The sequence below is a fragment of the Dermacentor andersoni genome, chromosome 2, assembly GCF_023375885.2.
Source record: "Dermacentor andersoni chromosome 2, qqDerAnde1_hic_scaffold, whole genome shotgun sequence".
In the NCBI taxonomy this organism is placed as follows: Eukaryota; Metazoa; Arthropoda; class Arachnida; order Ixodida; family Ixodidae; genus Dermacentor; species Dermacentor andersoni.
This window is the reverse complement of record NC_092815.1, coordinates 247,600,166-247,615,502: the sequence shown is the minus strand read 5'-3', so window position 1 is coordinate 247,615,502 and position 15,337 is coordinate 247,600,166.

The following is a 15,337-nucleotide window of genomic DNA, read 5'->3' as shown; positions in this document are numbered from 1 at the left end:
CATTGTTTGTTTGGAGCTGTTGTCTAGCATTTTGATAGTTTCCCCGTCAGATCCGTTATAGGGTACCCCAAGTCCTAGGACTCTGATGTTCTCGACCAAGTGTATTCTGCTGTCATCGGCGCTAAGTATAAAGTTTAATTTGTCCATGGACATCTTGCTGCTCCTACGCGTCGGGTGGTAGAACAGCAACCCTCATTTCTTCGGTTGACATCGCAGCCCTCTATCATCAGACATTTTTCAACCTTATGTAAGGCTGCGGTCACCTCTTACCCACAGTGTGATGTATTCACCATGCAGGATATGCTCAGACCCTTCAATAGTATTTAATTCTCCCGGTAGGCATAACACAGCTGTAACACATGGCACCGACGGCCATACGCGCTACATCTTCTAGGTGCTGCCCACGGATGGCGCCACAACCTTATGTGATTAGGGTCATGTGCACCCGCGTGTAGAGCTTTGCGCTGATCTCCTTTATTATTTGGAGACAAATTTTACAGTTGCTTTATAGGACTCTGGGAAACATTGCAGATAACTTTCAGCATGGCACTCTGAAGCGCTTGAAGAAGTAATGTTCTACGAAAACTACAATAAACCTACGCGGAGTGATGATTTGTTCCTCGCCACTCATTGTATGCACTCCACTTAAATGAAGTATGAACAAAGAGCCTGGCATATTTCACGAAGGAGACCAATAAAACCGACTTCGCAAGTCGTATAAAGCAGGAAAATTTAGAGAAGGTCAGTATTTGCCGAATGTTTTTACAGCATGTAAGTACGCAACACACATCAAACTTTCGGTGCCCGTCTCTTAAAAGGCGGTCCCCTTTTTATGCCTAAATCTGAAATTTCTGCTGTTTTTCCTTTTCCAAGGTAATCGGGCAACATCTGTAGGCATTTCGCACAAAGCGCCTGAACGGGCTGAAAATGAGGGTTTTGTTTAATAACACGTGGGCGGTACAGTATTAACTGCGTACTATCTTATACATGGCAGGCGCTCGCCAAAACGTTCACTTCCTCGCGCTGGAATCATAAAGCGAAAGCTCTTGAATCGTTGCTTCGTAGCCGATGCTTCGATAATATTTAGTGCACGCAACGTTACTCATTCACCGTAACGACTGTCGTAATATTTGAGCATTGTGATAAAACGCTGCATCAGCGATTTCGGTGACTGGCTGAAGCAACAAAACTCGTGGAGGATTTCCATCACACCATGTGACTTTTGGTATAAGAGTATATCAATTTAATCGAGAGATATGTAACGGAGTTTCCGCTTAAAATATATCAACCTTTTTTGGACGATTAATATGCATGCGCACGCAAACAAAAAGAAAGCGGAAAATCTGCGATTGAAGTTAAACTGCAATTGTTTTTCTGGAGGCTTCGTCCGACGGGTAGTGTATTGACAGCAATAGCAAGGTCTCGCGTTGCCCGAGAACTCCCTAGACGACAATGTTGTAACTGTTGGCAGGTGCGCCGTGTTTGTGTGAATCGGCACTCACGGCAACTCCCAATTTTCAGTAGAAACACCGCCCTGGCAGGTGTAGCGATAGCAGCTGATAAGTATGTAGCTTTCCAACATCTCGTCCTCCCGACGCCCCTTGAAGCCGTTTCAGTTCGGGCAATTCCTTTTAATCAATCGGTCACTGTATTTTCCCCATGAATACCCCAAAATTATCATCTCGGTAAAATCAATCTCTATAACCTCATTGATCAGCTCCCGAGCCCTACATACTGATGAGAGAACTTAAAGCTCATAGCTCGATGTGGGTAGTTTCACGATGCGACGCGAGAGGTTGATTTATAGAAAACTTCGTACTAAGCTACGATGCATGCCTTATGGAAATGAACACTTCCCTGTAACATTGAGCCGAATTCAGCAACAGGAATGCTCTCCACCCGCCTGAAGTGGAAACTAACCTCCGCTGACTCGGATCATTTTAAGAAATCAACTTACGTATGACGGCATTTTATCACCGATTTGAATATTGACGAGGCGGTAGCGTATTTTGCCGCTTTTGTCATCGAGGCAGCAAAGAAATTCATACCACATTCAAGCTGCAGCTTATCCAAAAGGCGAGTCCCGCGCTGGAATGGTGAGTGCAAGCAGACACGGGAAAAACAAAATAAAGCCTGGGGCGTACTTCGCCGATCCCTAACTGCAGAAAATTTGGTCGAATCTAAAAACATTTAATCACACGGGAGGCGAACGCGGCGGCAAGCTAGGAGGGCAAGCTGCAGAAGGTTCCTCTCTGGCATTAGTTCATACATACAGGAGGCAAAAGTATGGAAAGGGCTAAGCAGGCTTAAGGGACAACGAGTTCATCTGTTGCCCTTGGTGGATGAAGAAGGAAACATGCTGAAGACCAGATCGACACTCTAATTCAACACTTCAGGCGCGTGTCTAGCTACGTCTACTATTCGGAGAACTTTCTGAAATATTAGGCAATAGAAGAATTCAAGCACTAACCAAGAAAAGTAGCCCAAACGAACCTTATAACCGTTGTTTTAGCATTGCCGACTTTAAAGCTTTCTTATCAGCATATGAGAGCTCTGTATCGGACCCCGATAGATTCATGCACCATATGATTAAGCACATGCACTCCGGCACGCAAATCATGCTACTCACACCATTCATTACTATGTGGCCTGCTTGGTATCTTCCATTTAAGTGGAAATAAGCTATTGATATTAGCGTTTTGAAGTAGGGTAATGATATTGCATTGCTAACCAGGTACCGTCCTATAGCGTTTACGAGCTGCCTTTCTAAGGTTCTATAACTGCGCGAAGAAACGGCCATAGAGGGATTTCACTGAAGGACAGGATATAAAACTATTTGCTAATATCCACCAAGTTCTTCTAAGATTCGTAAGGTTTGTGAAAAAATGATCAATCGCCATCTTGTACGTATTGTAAAGTGAAACAAAATGCTTGACCCATTGACCCAACGTTTACCGGGAAACGCTCGCGGCGAACGCTATGCGCGAAGGCGAGAAACGCTGCCTCATGCGTGGGCCTCGATGCGGCGGAGGCCAGTGCCATCTGCAAGTGCATCAAGGAAACGGGCGCGCCAATTACGACTGATAATAGATTGCGAAGGGTGCGGAATCCCAGCCCGTACCAAACACTATTAAGCAACACGCGGTGGTCTGGCGCCTCTTTCAAACCAATACGTGCCTAAACTCGGTGCCTATTGCTGCCAGAATCCAGTACAGTATTCGGAAAAATGTAAATTCTGTAAGGAACGGGTCGACCTGCCACACATTCTTTGACTTGCCCTCTGGCCACCAGACAGAGCCGCATAATAATGTACGATGAGCAGTGGCAGACCATGCTGGTTAGCTCGGCCCCCGAAGACCAACTCTGGGAAGTCCACCCGACCGAGGTCGCCGCCAGGACCCAAGGTCTACTGGCCGTCGTTTAGGCTTGGGCTTGTAGCCCTAATCCGCTGGACACCAAATAAAGTTATTGTCTCTCTCTTACCTCATAGGTAGGTACTCAGCCTGTTTCTGTTACTCTGCCGCCACCCACGATAGTGGCACAGCTTATGTGGTATTAACGTTCTTTGTTGTTACGTTGCTTATAATACCAGCCGCACATTTGCTGTTAAGCTTCCTAGGTTTTATTGCGGCGCCTCCTACACATCTCTCGGCGCTCATGACGCTAGCGTTCTCAGATGCCTGGTAGCTGCCTAGGTGGTCTTCCTTTTGTTCAGCAGTAATTGTCGTGAGTGTCCACTCGAGCCAACACATCGCATCTGCATACAGTTACAACATAGTCGTCCAACGAATTCTAGAAGACGCTGCACCATGCTACTGGTGTCAATGCACCGCCCGTCAGGCGAAACTTTGATTAAAACTGCATCATAACTTCAAGTGCACATTGTCCATTTTGTTGTGTGCGTATGCCTCTGCATTTACCGTCTAACGAAAGGCTGATATATTTTAAGTGGAAACTTAATAACCTGTGTCGCGATTAGAAGAATACGTGCTTAGAGTAGCAGTCACAAGGTATGAATGAAATGCTGTGCACTTTTTGCTCCTAGAGTCAGTCGCTAAAATTGCTGACGCAGCATTTGTTGAAAAATTTGAAGAATTGCCAGAGTCCTTATGGCGAATGAGTAACATGGCATTCAGTGAACAATTTTGAAGGTTTGGCTCCGAAGCACGAACTCCAGGCTCGTCGTGTTCATATACGTCATTCTGTATTTTGCGGCCGAGCGTGGTACGTTTGTCCACCATTACGGGTTACTAGGTCCTTGCAGTCCCTTCTTGGTGCCTTCTTCTGGTCGGGCCGCACAGAACTGGTCTGTCGCGCGGCGCTTGGGCAACCACGCCCTCGGGGTGGGTTCGCCTTCCCATCCGTGTTTGGCCGCTGCCGGCTGCTTGCTCTGCGATTTCTACTCCGTCTGTTACAGCATGATCAGTGTCCAGCGCGTGAACTCGCTTGCTATTTCCTTGGCACGAAAATTCGCTACATGTTACCGGGCGTACAGTTAAATCACGGACCACAAGTGTTAAACGCACCTACATTTTACTGTACGGCCGTGACATTTTATCGCCACATACAACAGGTATGTCCCGATGTAGACGTTTTCCAAAACCGTGTAGTAGAAACTATGTCAGCCTTACTGCTTCGTCTAGTTCCCCCAGCGCGCCTCGCACGTTCCAATAATGTGTCGTGGGATGCGATAACGGCGTCATTTTTGCCTGGCCACCTACGCGACTTCATGTGGCGTCTAGGGTGACAAGTGCTTCCAACTCGGGACAGGCTTGAGCGGTGGGGCGCTGTCCTATCTTCGCAGTGTCCCAATTGCCCCCTTCCAGAATCCAATAAACAGGTACTGCTGCAATGCGTCGTTGCCAGGACATTTTGAAGGGTCGTGCATACTGGATTTCGTGGCCTTGGAGTTAACCGCTTTATTACATCTGGGCGCTGCTCACGTGGCCGCTTCGCGCGACATTTAATTGCTGCGGGGGCCTTCTGTCTATGGCGTAACGGGTGCGGGGCAGTTGCCATGGGACGTCGTCACCGCGCTCTGTTTCCACTTATGGGGAGGCTCTACTCTGACCTACTGTCGTTTCTGTCGGAGGAGTTGTTCTTCCTTGGAGAAGAAGAGTTCCTTCGACAGTGGTCATGTCGTTTCCTGTCGGTGGCTGATGGACGCGTATGGCTGAATTTTCGTCCAGCCTAGTTCTTGTATCCAGACCATCAGAAGTATTCATTTAATGCACATAGAATGCAGGTGCCCGTGATTTCTGTGTGTGTGTCCTCTCGTATACATGATCATTTTTGTATATACACATCTCGTGCACATCACTTCAAAATTGTGTAAAGTGTTCTATCACATCATCATTGTACTTAACCATTGTGTACACTGTACATATTGAAAATCATTTTGTATATGTGGCATTTAGTTTATGTGTACCTGTGTCTTTCCGTGAGTATACGTGTTTCTATGTTGGTGCGTGAGGACTCGGACATTACTTACGTTGAAAACGTGCTATGTTTCGTTTCTTACATGTTATCGTCCCGGTGGAATTGTGCCGTGATTAGGACTCAGTGTTCGTATCGTCTCTTGTCGAAATAAACTTTTTCTAAACACACATGTATATTCTTATGTCACAATTAGTGTATGCATAGAGAAAGAAAAAAAGTTAGGAGTGGACACTCCCATACACCCCAGCGGCCCAATCGACCCTAGCGCACCTGGCGGTTGATGAGAGCAAATGGCCTGCACTTTCGGTTTCGCTGGCGCGAAATTTCGATTACCCCGCATAACCGACGTTAGGCTGTAGCGGAAGCTTGTCATTTCAGACCACTCAACGTCACCCAAATGGCATCGCTTTTATTTGTCGTTTTGGTTTAGCGATTCCCTATTTTGTCTAGCTCAATATTTGGTGTGAATTGAGGTCGTGACGCAATTTTATTTCGATTAGGTTATAACAGATGGAGATGGAGGTAATCATAATTCACTGCACGTGTTTCATAAAACACAGAAGTCTCTCTTCGGTGTTTTGGTGCAAGCGGTCATATGTATCAAAGAGACAGAGGTTCCGCAATGTTTTTATATAATTCAAGGCAAGATAGGCTTCTTCTGGGTCCTGCCGTTGTTAAAGCACCACGACACACAGCAGTAGCTGCCGTAGCTTGGACCGCCGGAAGGCATGACATCAGCAAGATCTGCAAATGTCAATAAGTACAAGCTTCGTTAATTACCAAAAACATATGTACACGTCATAACTGTACCAGCAAACCGCTTTGAATGAATAGCGAACCGATGCACAATAGAAAACCACCGACACATTCTGACCTCTGACCCATAAAACTCGGACTTACAAGGATAAATGTTAAGACCCCGTACAGGGGTGTTCAAAAGTTCCCACCTGCAGGCCGCCATCCTATGTAATCCCATGGCATCGCTGCCTTTGAACTTTTGGACACCCCTGTACGTACTCAGTATAAGGAGTACATTGGTAGGCAAAATAGCAGTTCACATAAGCGTGGTAAAGATAAATACAAAACGTCCAAATACGAGGCCTTTGTTTCAATGCGTGCCACGCCACGCCTACGCGACAATACGTTGTGCAATGTATTCCGCCACGAAAAAATGATAAGGAACTGAAAGTTACTAGAATGCGCAGTACTTCCCAACACGGCCGCCGCAATAAGTACATGCAGCAGTAATTGGAAACTTTTCCCCACCGTTACATTTATATATAAACAATCCGCACGGAGGTATACACCAGCGTCCGTCCGTGCGCCATAGATACACACCTCGCTGCAGTACCACGGCCGCTCAATGGAAACGCACACCAAGTGCGTTTCATTGAGCGGACGTGGCAGTACTAAACGCAATAAGCTACACTCGATGTTTATGTCACGTGCCATTGTTTGCAAGCAATATTATTAAAATATTCAGGAGCCCTTACCCTATAGGGGAAAGGAGCGAGCAAAGCTTGGCTGCAGCGTGCCTAACGCCCTGCTTTTCTTTCTTTAGGTAGCGCCCGTCCCCGGAACGCCGTTTTCGGTCTGAATCGGCGGGGCGTCTTTTATCTTCTTTCCAGCGTTCGCCAGCCTCTGGAACGGGCCAACGAAAGGACAGCCAACCGCCACGCGATCATGTAAACGCGGGTTAGGAATTCAATTTTATCGAAACCGGAATTTTCCTGAAATGTGCAATTCTTGATATTCACCTTAAGCGTTGTGCAGCAGATCGTTTTTTAGTACGCCAACACGAACTATTTAGATGGAACACCGATACCGTGGTTATCGCAAACAGCGGTGGGCAAGAAAGGTTTACCCTCGCAAACCGAGACGCCGCGTCTCGATGGCGTCTGACAAGCTGCGAGTCGCAGTGCAGTGCACAGCCGTGAACCGGCGCAAGTTAATGGCAGCTTCTCGTTGTTTGACGATTTTCACGGAACGCAACCAACAAAGATTATTCCGTTCTCGGCGGGGGTAGCAAGAAAGTGCATGGTACCAGCCCTGTCGCTACGCGTTTCTTCAGGGCGCATGCTTTTTGCTTTGTCCGCGTCTAGCCGCCTCATATAAAGCCGAAAACTGGTTTTTTTAGCGAACCTCGTCGCCCTCACAAGTCAGTTACTCCAAGCTTTGCTTGAAAACGCGACTCACCTGTCACACACGAAAACACCGCCGTAGGCGACGTTCACGAAACCTTCCCGCTGCCACGCCGCTGGTACACGAATCATTGATTTCTTCTCGATGGACGAATGGCGTTTGGTGTTGATGGCAGTACGGATGAAGAACAAAAAGCACGGTAGGGGTCTTGGATAAATTCTCTTTTTATGTATAAGAAACACGCCAAATTTGGGCGTATAATTATTGTTTTGTAAAACGATTGAGCAGAATTCAGTACAAGATTTTCTTTTGCGCCTGCGTCCTCTGGCGTTTGGTGAAAGCAATAGTTCGTTACGTAGCCGTGACGTAGTTCCTGAGGCCAGAGTTCTTGGAGTGTCCGCTCTTAGCCATTTCCTCTATGGTGTATGTGTAACTGTGCGTTTCCGTGGGTCTATGAGGTTATATGCTAGTGAGTGAGGACTCGAACACTACTTTAAAAACGTGCCGCGTGTACAATGCTTCGTTTTTTGCATATGTCATCGTCCTGGTGAAATTGTGCCGTGATTGTGACTCAGTGTTCGTGTCGTCTCTTGTTCAAATCGTGCTATTGATTACGTGGTGGATTGCAAGACTTCATGTTCGCAGGCCTCCCAAGGAGCGAAGGAAACGCATGCTGGGCCCGATAGCGCCTCCACTTCGGCTGCTACCATTAGTCCTACTGATCGCACGCAAGTTTTCAACACGGCTAAAACACTTGATCCTGCGATTTCTACAATTGATACAGCCACAAAATCTGCTGCTGCTTCATCCGCCTCAATTGCGTCGCCTACAACGCCGCATCAGATTTGTGGCTTTTATGCAGAAGCCCCTGCACCGTAACATCTGAATGACCCTCTGGCTGCCGAAGTCCTATGCGGTGACGAAATCAATCCCGCAGCCCAACCACTACCGACATTATCATCATAAGAGAACAGTGAGTGTCAACTCAAACACCGTGTATACAAGCACCGTGTATACAACGCTTCGTACTTTGTATATGTTATTGTACTGGTGGAATTGCCCCGCCATTGTGACTCAGTGTTCATATCGTCTTTTGTGGAAACGAACGTCTTCTAAAAAGCAATGACGCCGATAAGGACATCCATACTCCGTCTCGCAAGTAGTCTGTAGCACTGTGGAAGCTGCAATACTCCTCAGCCAATACAAATTCCAAATGCCCGTCAAGATGTGTTCATCTGAGCCGCGTCCTGTACTCAGCGGCTACTGACTTCGCAGTGAACGACCTGCATGCGCAAAGGTCCTAGCATGTCACGTATTGCTGTAGCGTATCAAGTACCGAGCAAAAAGACAACTCTTTATTCCCGCCATTATTGAGACTCTTGCGTTATGAAATGTATGCTGCTGTGCAAGGATGTTGCCTGCGTACGTATCGTACTTTCGGCAGTGCAGCGAAGAACAACTTGTGCGATGGAGTACAAGAATATTACCAACGTATGTTGTTGCACTGCACTTACTAGCACAGTATTCCAACAAAAGCGGGGGCAACATATTGGCTGGACGCAGCACTTCAAACGGCTGCTTCTGCGCAGAATAAACAACGACCCTGCGGCTACCAGGCATCTCAAAACGCTGGTGTGGTGAGGAGATCTTGGCGTTGCGAGTATCGATCATTGACGATAAACACTAGAAGACCCTCGCGAACCCGTCAGCGTTTGTCAGCGTTCTTCAATTCACTTGCCGTCTGCTGTCCGCTGTTGTCACGAGGTTGCTGAGCAAGAAAGCTTGCGTGCGATGTGCACACCGCTCATGCCGGCTGTCCAAGGCAGAATTGCTTCCCTGGCGAGAGTGGAGAACTAGGTTTGCTATATATTCTAGTTTATCTTGCCACGGCTCGGCAGCGAAGCAGACTAAGCCTAGCGTCGCGCTGGGTTCACGGGCAGTATTCGCAAAAAGCACGCGATAGTACTTTGGCATGACGAAGTATAAACTCATCTAGCTTTGCGCTTGCGTCCTATCTCTGAAAGGAAACGCCACGTTTTATTATGGCGAAAGGCTTAGGTGTCTATGTCGCCGGGGCTCTTGGCAGTGACCTTGGCGAATCTGCTCCGTGACCGAAAATGGCCGACGCCGCAAAGAGCAAAAAACACGTTTATAAATGCTCGGATTGACGTCACACTTCTCAGGGATGTTGCTGTAAATAAAGTTAATTAGAGGTCCACGCTGAGGATCACTTTGGCTGAAACTCTTGACTCTTTGACTACTTTGACTCTTGAGGGCATATCTAACATTTAGGATGCCCTCAATAGATTGCTGCCTCGCAAGGAGAGAATCTATATCAGCATTCGGGGCTGCCATACCTACTTTCCTTAGACTCTGCAGGTCGAGTAATATCACCATATCCAGGTGTATGCTTCCGATGTTTTGGACAGGTAAAAACCGGATGCCTCGATGTAACAACGGGATGTCCTTCCTTTAAGGTTTGTCGCAGGATGCCCCACAAATAATATGGCATCCCAGCTTTCGAGGAAGATTCGTTCAGTGGCCTCGGGCTTTTTGCACAAAAGACAGTCAACAGAACACGGAACGAAAAGGTATTTTTCTTCAAGCCAGGGCTTAACAGGCAACGAAAGCTCGGCAAAACAGAGGCTTTTTGACTTATGTGTTTGTACATACTTCATACTAAAGTGAGGTCCTAGAACTTGGAAGTTTCGACGCTTTTTGGCACAGTCCAGCTGAGATGGAAAAAGAAAATGAAAGCGCTAGTAATGACAAAGCTACAGATATAAAGAATAAAGCTGCTACGACGGCGCCTTGAAGCATCAGTGAAATGCTCTAGATGCTGTTACAGAAATCTCCTTAACCACTGGGAAAGGTTTGTATTCGAGCTAAATTAAACGGAAAATGTAAGCTAACAAAAATCGTTAACTCCTACTATTCTTCATTCATCACAGAAGTGGAGTTGCCGAAGTATATCTGACTCTATTCCTGCATCGCAAAACGCTTATAAAAAACATGCTAGACAGAAAGCTTAATCAATGAAACATTGCAATCCATTCATTCATTCAAATAACTTTATTCAGCGCCCTTGCGATATGGTGGGGTGGGCCTGGACCCCACCTAGGTTTCGGCAAAGGTTGTTGGCCCTTGGTGGCTTCCTCGGCTCGCTGGACGGCCGCAATCCATGCTATTATTTTTAATTGACTTTCCTCTAGCTTCAGGGCTGCTGCCGAACTGATTTGTCAGAAGAGAAAGTGTCTGTGATGCCAAAGAAGAGTCTATTTCAAAAAAAGAAAAAAATACAAGTGAGAACTGGTAGACACGCTCTATTTTTCTTACTTTCCCGTACATCTGAACCATCTTATTTTGATAATAAGACAAAAACACGAAGCATCAAACCTTCTAATTCATTATCGGAATCTTCGTTTGTGTATGCAACCATTCCTTGAAGTCTCCCTTATTTTCAGCCAACACGCCTCCAACTGCCTTTTGTTGAACTCAACTGCGGATATTTTCACACCACGGCGCGCGACATTTTAAAAAACTTGATTTAGGAGAAGCTGGTCAGATGTGCTGCTAACCTTGGAATATAAAACACCGACATCGGCGTATAGTTTAAATTTACGTTGGATGTCGTCCTTATATCAGTTATAAGAATAGGAAAAAAAGTAAAGGGTCGAAGTACCGAGCCCTGGGGGATACCGGAGGACACTGAAACGTTACCCGAGCAATGCTGGTCAAAAAGCACAAATTGTTGGCGGTAAGTAATACATGATGAAATCTAGGATATTACATCAGAGTTTTGAACTACCAAGTCTTGTTTATAAGGTACTTTATTGTGAGAAACCTTATCAAATGCTTTAGGAAAATCTAAAAAAAAAGATTACGTCAGTTTGATTTCCATTATTTCAAGATTTTACTATGTTTTCGACATTTGTGCAATATCTTCAATATTTCTTTTTCAATATGTTTACTTTGCTACTGCTAGCCCTGAAACCCAGGCCTTCAAGGATGCCAGCCGAGCTTAAACCTACAAACGGGTAGATATGTTCCCATTCTAATATGATGTGTTCAATCGTTTTCTTAGGTTTACCGCCGCAAGCGCATGCTTCTTCTTTCTTGGTATATCTCGCTTGATAACTGCGCATTCTAATGCATACAGAAACTCCTCGTACAACTAGCGATGAGGTCAGAAGGGCCTTGCAAGACATGAAACGAGGAAGAGCGACAGGAGAAGATAGAATAACAGTCGATTTATTCAAAGATGGAAGAGACATAATGCCTAGGAAACTGGCGGCTCTTTATACGACGTATCTATCGACTGCAAGGGCCCCAGAAAACGATAAGAATTCAAATATTATACTAATCCACGAAAGGAAGATGTCAACGAATTGGAAAATTATAGGCCCATTAGCCCACTCCCAGTATTCTATAAAATGTTTACCAAAATTATCTCCAGTAGAATAAGGGCAACACTGGACTTTAGTCAACCAAATGAACAGGCTGGCTTCAGGAAGGGATATTCTGCAATTGACAACATCCATGTCAGTTATAAGGTAATGGAGAAATCCATGGAGTACAATAAGCCTCTCTAGATGGCTTTCATAGATTACAAAAAAAAACATTTGATTGAGTAGAGATACTAGCAGTCATAGAGGCATTAACTAATCAAGGAGTAGAGACCTCTTACATAAGCACTTTGGAAAATATCTACAGAGGTTCCACAGCTACCTGAATTGTACACAATGAAAGCAGGAAGATACCTATATAGAAAGGGGTGAGATAGGGAGATATAATCTCTTCAATGCTATTCACTGCGTGCTTGGAAGAAGTATTCAAGCAATTAAACTGGGAAGGCTTAGGAGTTAGGATTGACGAAATGGTTCTACTCAGCAACAATGCACACAAATTACCAAAAATGATTGAGGACCTTAAAGGAGAGAGTGTGAGAATGGGTTTGAAGATTAATATGCAGAAGACAAAGGTGATGATGCAAAGAAGAAGGTAAGAGAGCAAGAGTTCACTATCGCCAGTCAGCATCTAGAGCCTGTGAAGGATTACGTTTACCTAGGTCAAATAATGACAGGGAACGCTGATCATGAGGAGAAAATTCCTAAAGGAATAAAAATGGGTTGGATCGCATACGGCAGAAATTGTGAGCTCCTGACTGGAAGTTTATCATTATCATTGAAAAAGAAGGTGTACAATCAGTGCATTCTACCTGTGCTGACATATGGAGCAGAGGCTTGGAGATTGACAAAGAAGGTTGCGAACAAGTTAAAGACCGCGCAAAGAGCAATGAAACAAAGATTGCCAGGCAGAACGTTAAGAGACAGAAAGAGAGCAGTTTGGAACAGAGAGAAAATGGGCATAGCCGATATTGTAATTGACATTGAGAGAAAAAAAACGGAGCCATGGGCTGGTCATGTAATCTGTAGGTTAGATAACCGTTGGACTATTAGGGTTACAGAATGGGTACCAAGAGAAGGTAAGTGAAGTAGAGGAAGGCAGAAGACTACGTGGTGCGATGAAATTAGGAAATTTGCGAGCGCTAGTTGGAACTGGTTGGCCCAGGACCGGGGTAGTTGGAGATCGTAGGGAGAAACCTTCGTCCTGCAGTGGACATAAAGCAGACTGACGACGATGATGCTGTTGATGATGATGATGATGATATTGCTTCGAACAGAGCTTCTCCTCGAGGTATGGTAACATGTTTCACTCCTGGTTTCATATTTATATTAGTTAGTTATTCATGGCTTATTCCTTTATCACTGCCTCCGCAAAGGAGATTGTCCCAACGACACTTTGCGTATAACGTTCTCCGTGGCTATGTTGCTCACTATACCAGTCGCATTCTGGCGGGTAAGCTTGCCAGTTCCTAGTGCGACGCTTGCAACGCGAACGGCGGCACTCAGGCTGCTGCCAGGGTTCTGTTCTTTCTGTGCAGCAGCAGTTGTCACGCGCGTTGCTTCATGCCAACATGTCTCACCCGCAAATACCGTTACAACTTCGTCCAAGGAATTCTAGCGCAACTCTAGACCTTGCTATTGGTGTCAGTGCTGCACCCATGGGGAGAAACTCTGAGTAAAACAATTGCATCGCTTCAAGGGCACATTAACGGTTTTGTTGTTTCTGTGGCCCTCCATAATAAACGTTTCGCAGAACGCTGATATATTTTAAGCAAATTCCATGCCTCTCTACTAAAGGAACACGCCCTTACACTTAAAGTCACAAGGTGCGACAGAAAGCCAATATTATTTTTTGCTATTTGCGCCACTTGTTGAAATTATTGACGGGGCGTATGACAAAAATATCAAGCATGGCCAGAGTCGTAGCAGCGGCTGAGTAACGTTAAGCCAAGCATTATTGAACATCGGCTCCATAGCAATTCAACCATGGAAGCTGCAAACGAAAGTTTTTATTGCGTATTGTGAACGTATAACGATCTCAAGTAATCGTGTAATGGACCATTTCGGAAAGTTGCGCGCGCCCTTAACGCGACCAACGCAAAGCAGGCTGGGAATTGTGACCGAACTTGGCGGGCAGGATCCGGCGCAGGAGTGGTACGACATGGACGTCGCGCAACAGCAGGTAAAAAAAAAAACGTTTTTTTGGAGTGCTAGTATAACCTTTGTTGCATCTTTGCGCCGCGCAAGTCATCTTTACATTGCCGTACAACTTTTTTGTGCTTATGCAGCCGACGCTACGAGCGCGAAGCGAGTGTTTTCGCACGTGAAGCGCGCATATGTGCCAGTGTCTCGCGCTCGGAACTTGCGTTGCATAGCAGCACCGTTGTCAGCGTTTGATAGCTATGCTACAGAAGGCACGAGCGCGATCCTACGGCTAGCAAGCGTGTTTTGCTGGTGATTACGCGCTAACAGTGCATTTATTTACTGGTCGCCCGTCGCAAACTTTCGAAGTTTGTGCGACTGTTCCGGCGGCAGGGGTAGAACGTAGCGTACAGTACATTCATGTTTGTTGCGACAGTGCGACACCCTCTTGTGAGAATGTATACGCTCTATTTCAACAAAATACCTCGCTATCGAGCACTGCCCATTCAGTCTTTTGGTTACAGCGTGCTATTTAATCTACGGACGAGTCTGAAACAAGTATATCGTCGAAAGGAACGGACAGCGCACACGTTCAATAATGTACATGTTGTGATAGATATGTAGTTGAGTTGGCGCTTAGCTTGTGCCAGCGCATTTACTTGCCTATAGTGTTGTTTGAATAGCGCGCAGCAAGTACGAAGCAGAACCAACAAGCTCTTTATTAGCACTGTTACATTCTGTGTAGCTGAGTATAGCAGTGCGGTACAGATATCAGTTGCTGTTTTTGCCCTATTCAACGAGTTTGACAGCTCGTACTATGTCGGTCACGGTGTCCATTACTTACTACCGTGGGATGCAGATAGACGCACCCAAAATATGAACGTGCCTCGGTGGCTACTAGTAACGCGAACGCCGTCTTAAAAAAACTGCGGCGGATGTTTTGGCTAACCTGAAATGTATTGAACGCGCCAGTACCTTGTACTAGGACGGCCTCAAAGTTTTAAGTTAGCTAGTGGTTTACGGAGCCCGTCCTTGTGCAACATTCTTCACAACCGCGCGTAGTAAACGAAACGGGTTCAGCGTTGCTTTTCAAGCATGGTTGCCACAAGTGACGAAGACACAATGAACACTCTTTTATTTCAAGATCGCATTGGTGATCCGATGATAAGCTGTGTATTCTTCCATGCTCTGTTTATATGTGGAGTGCC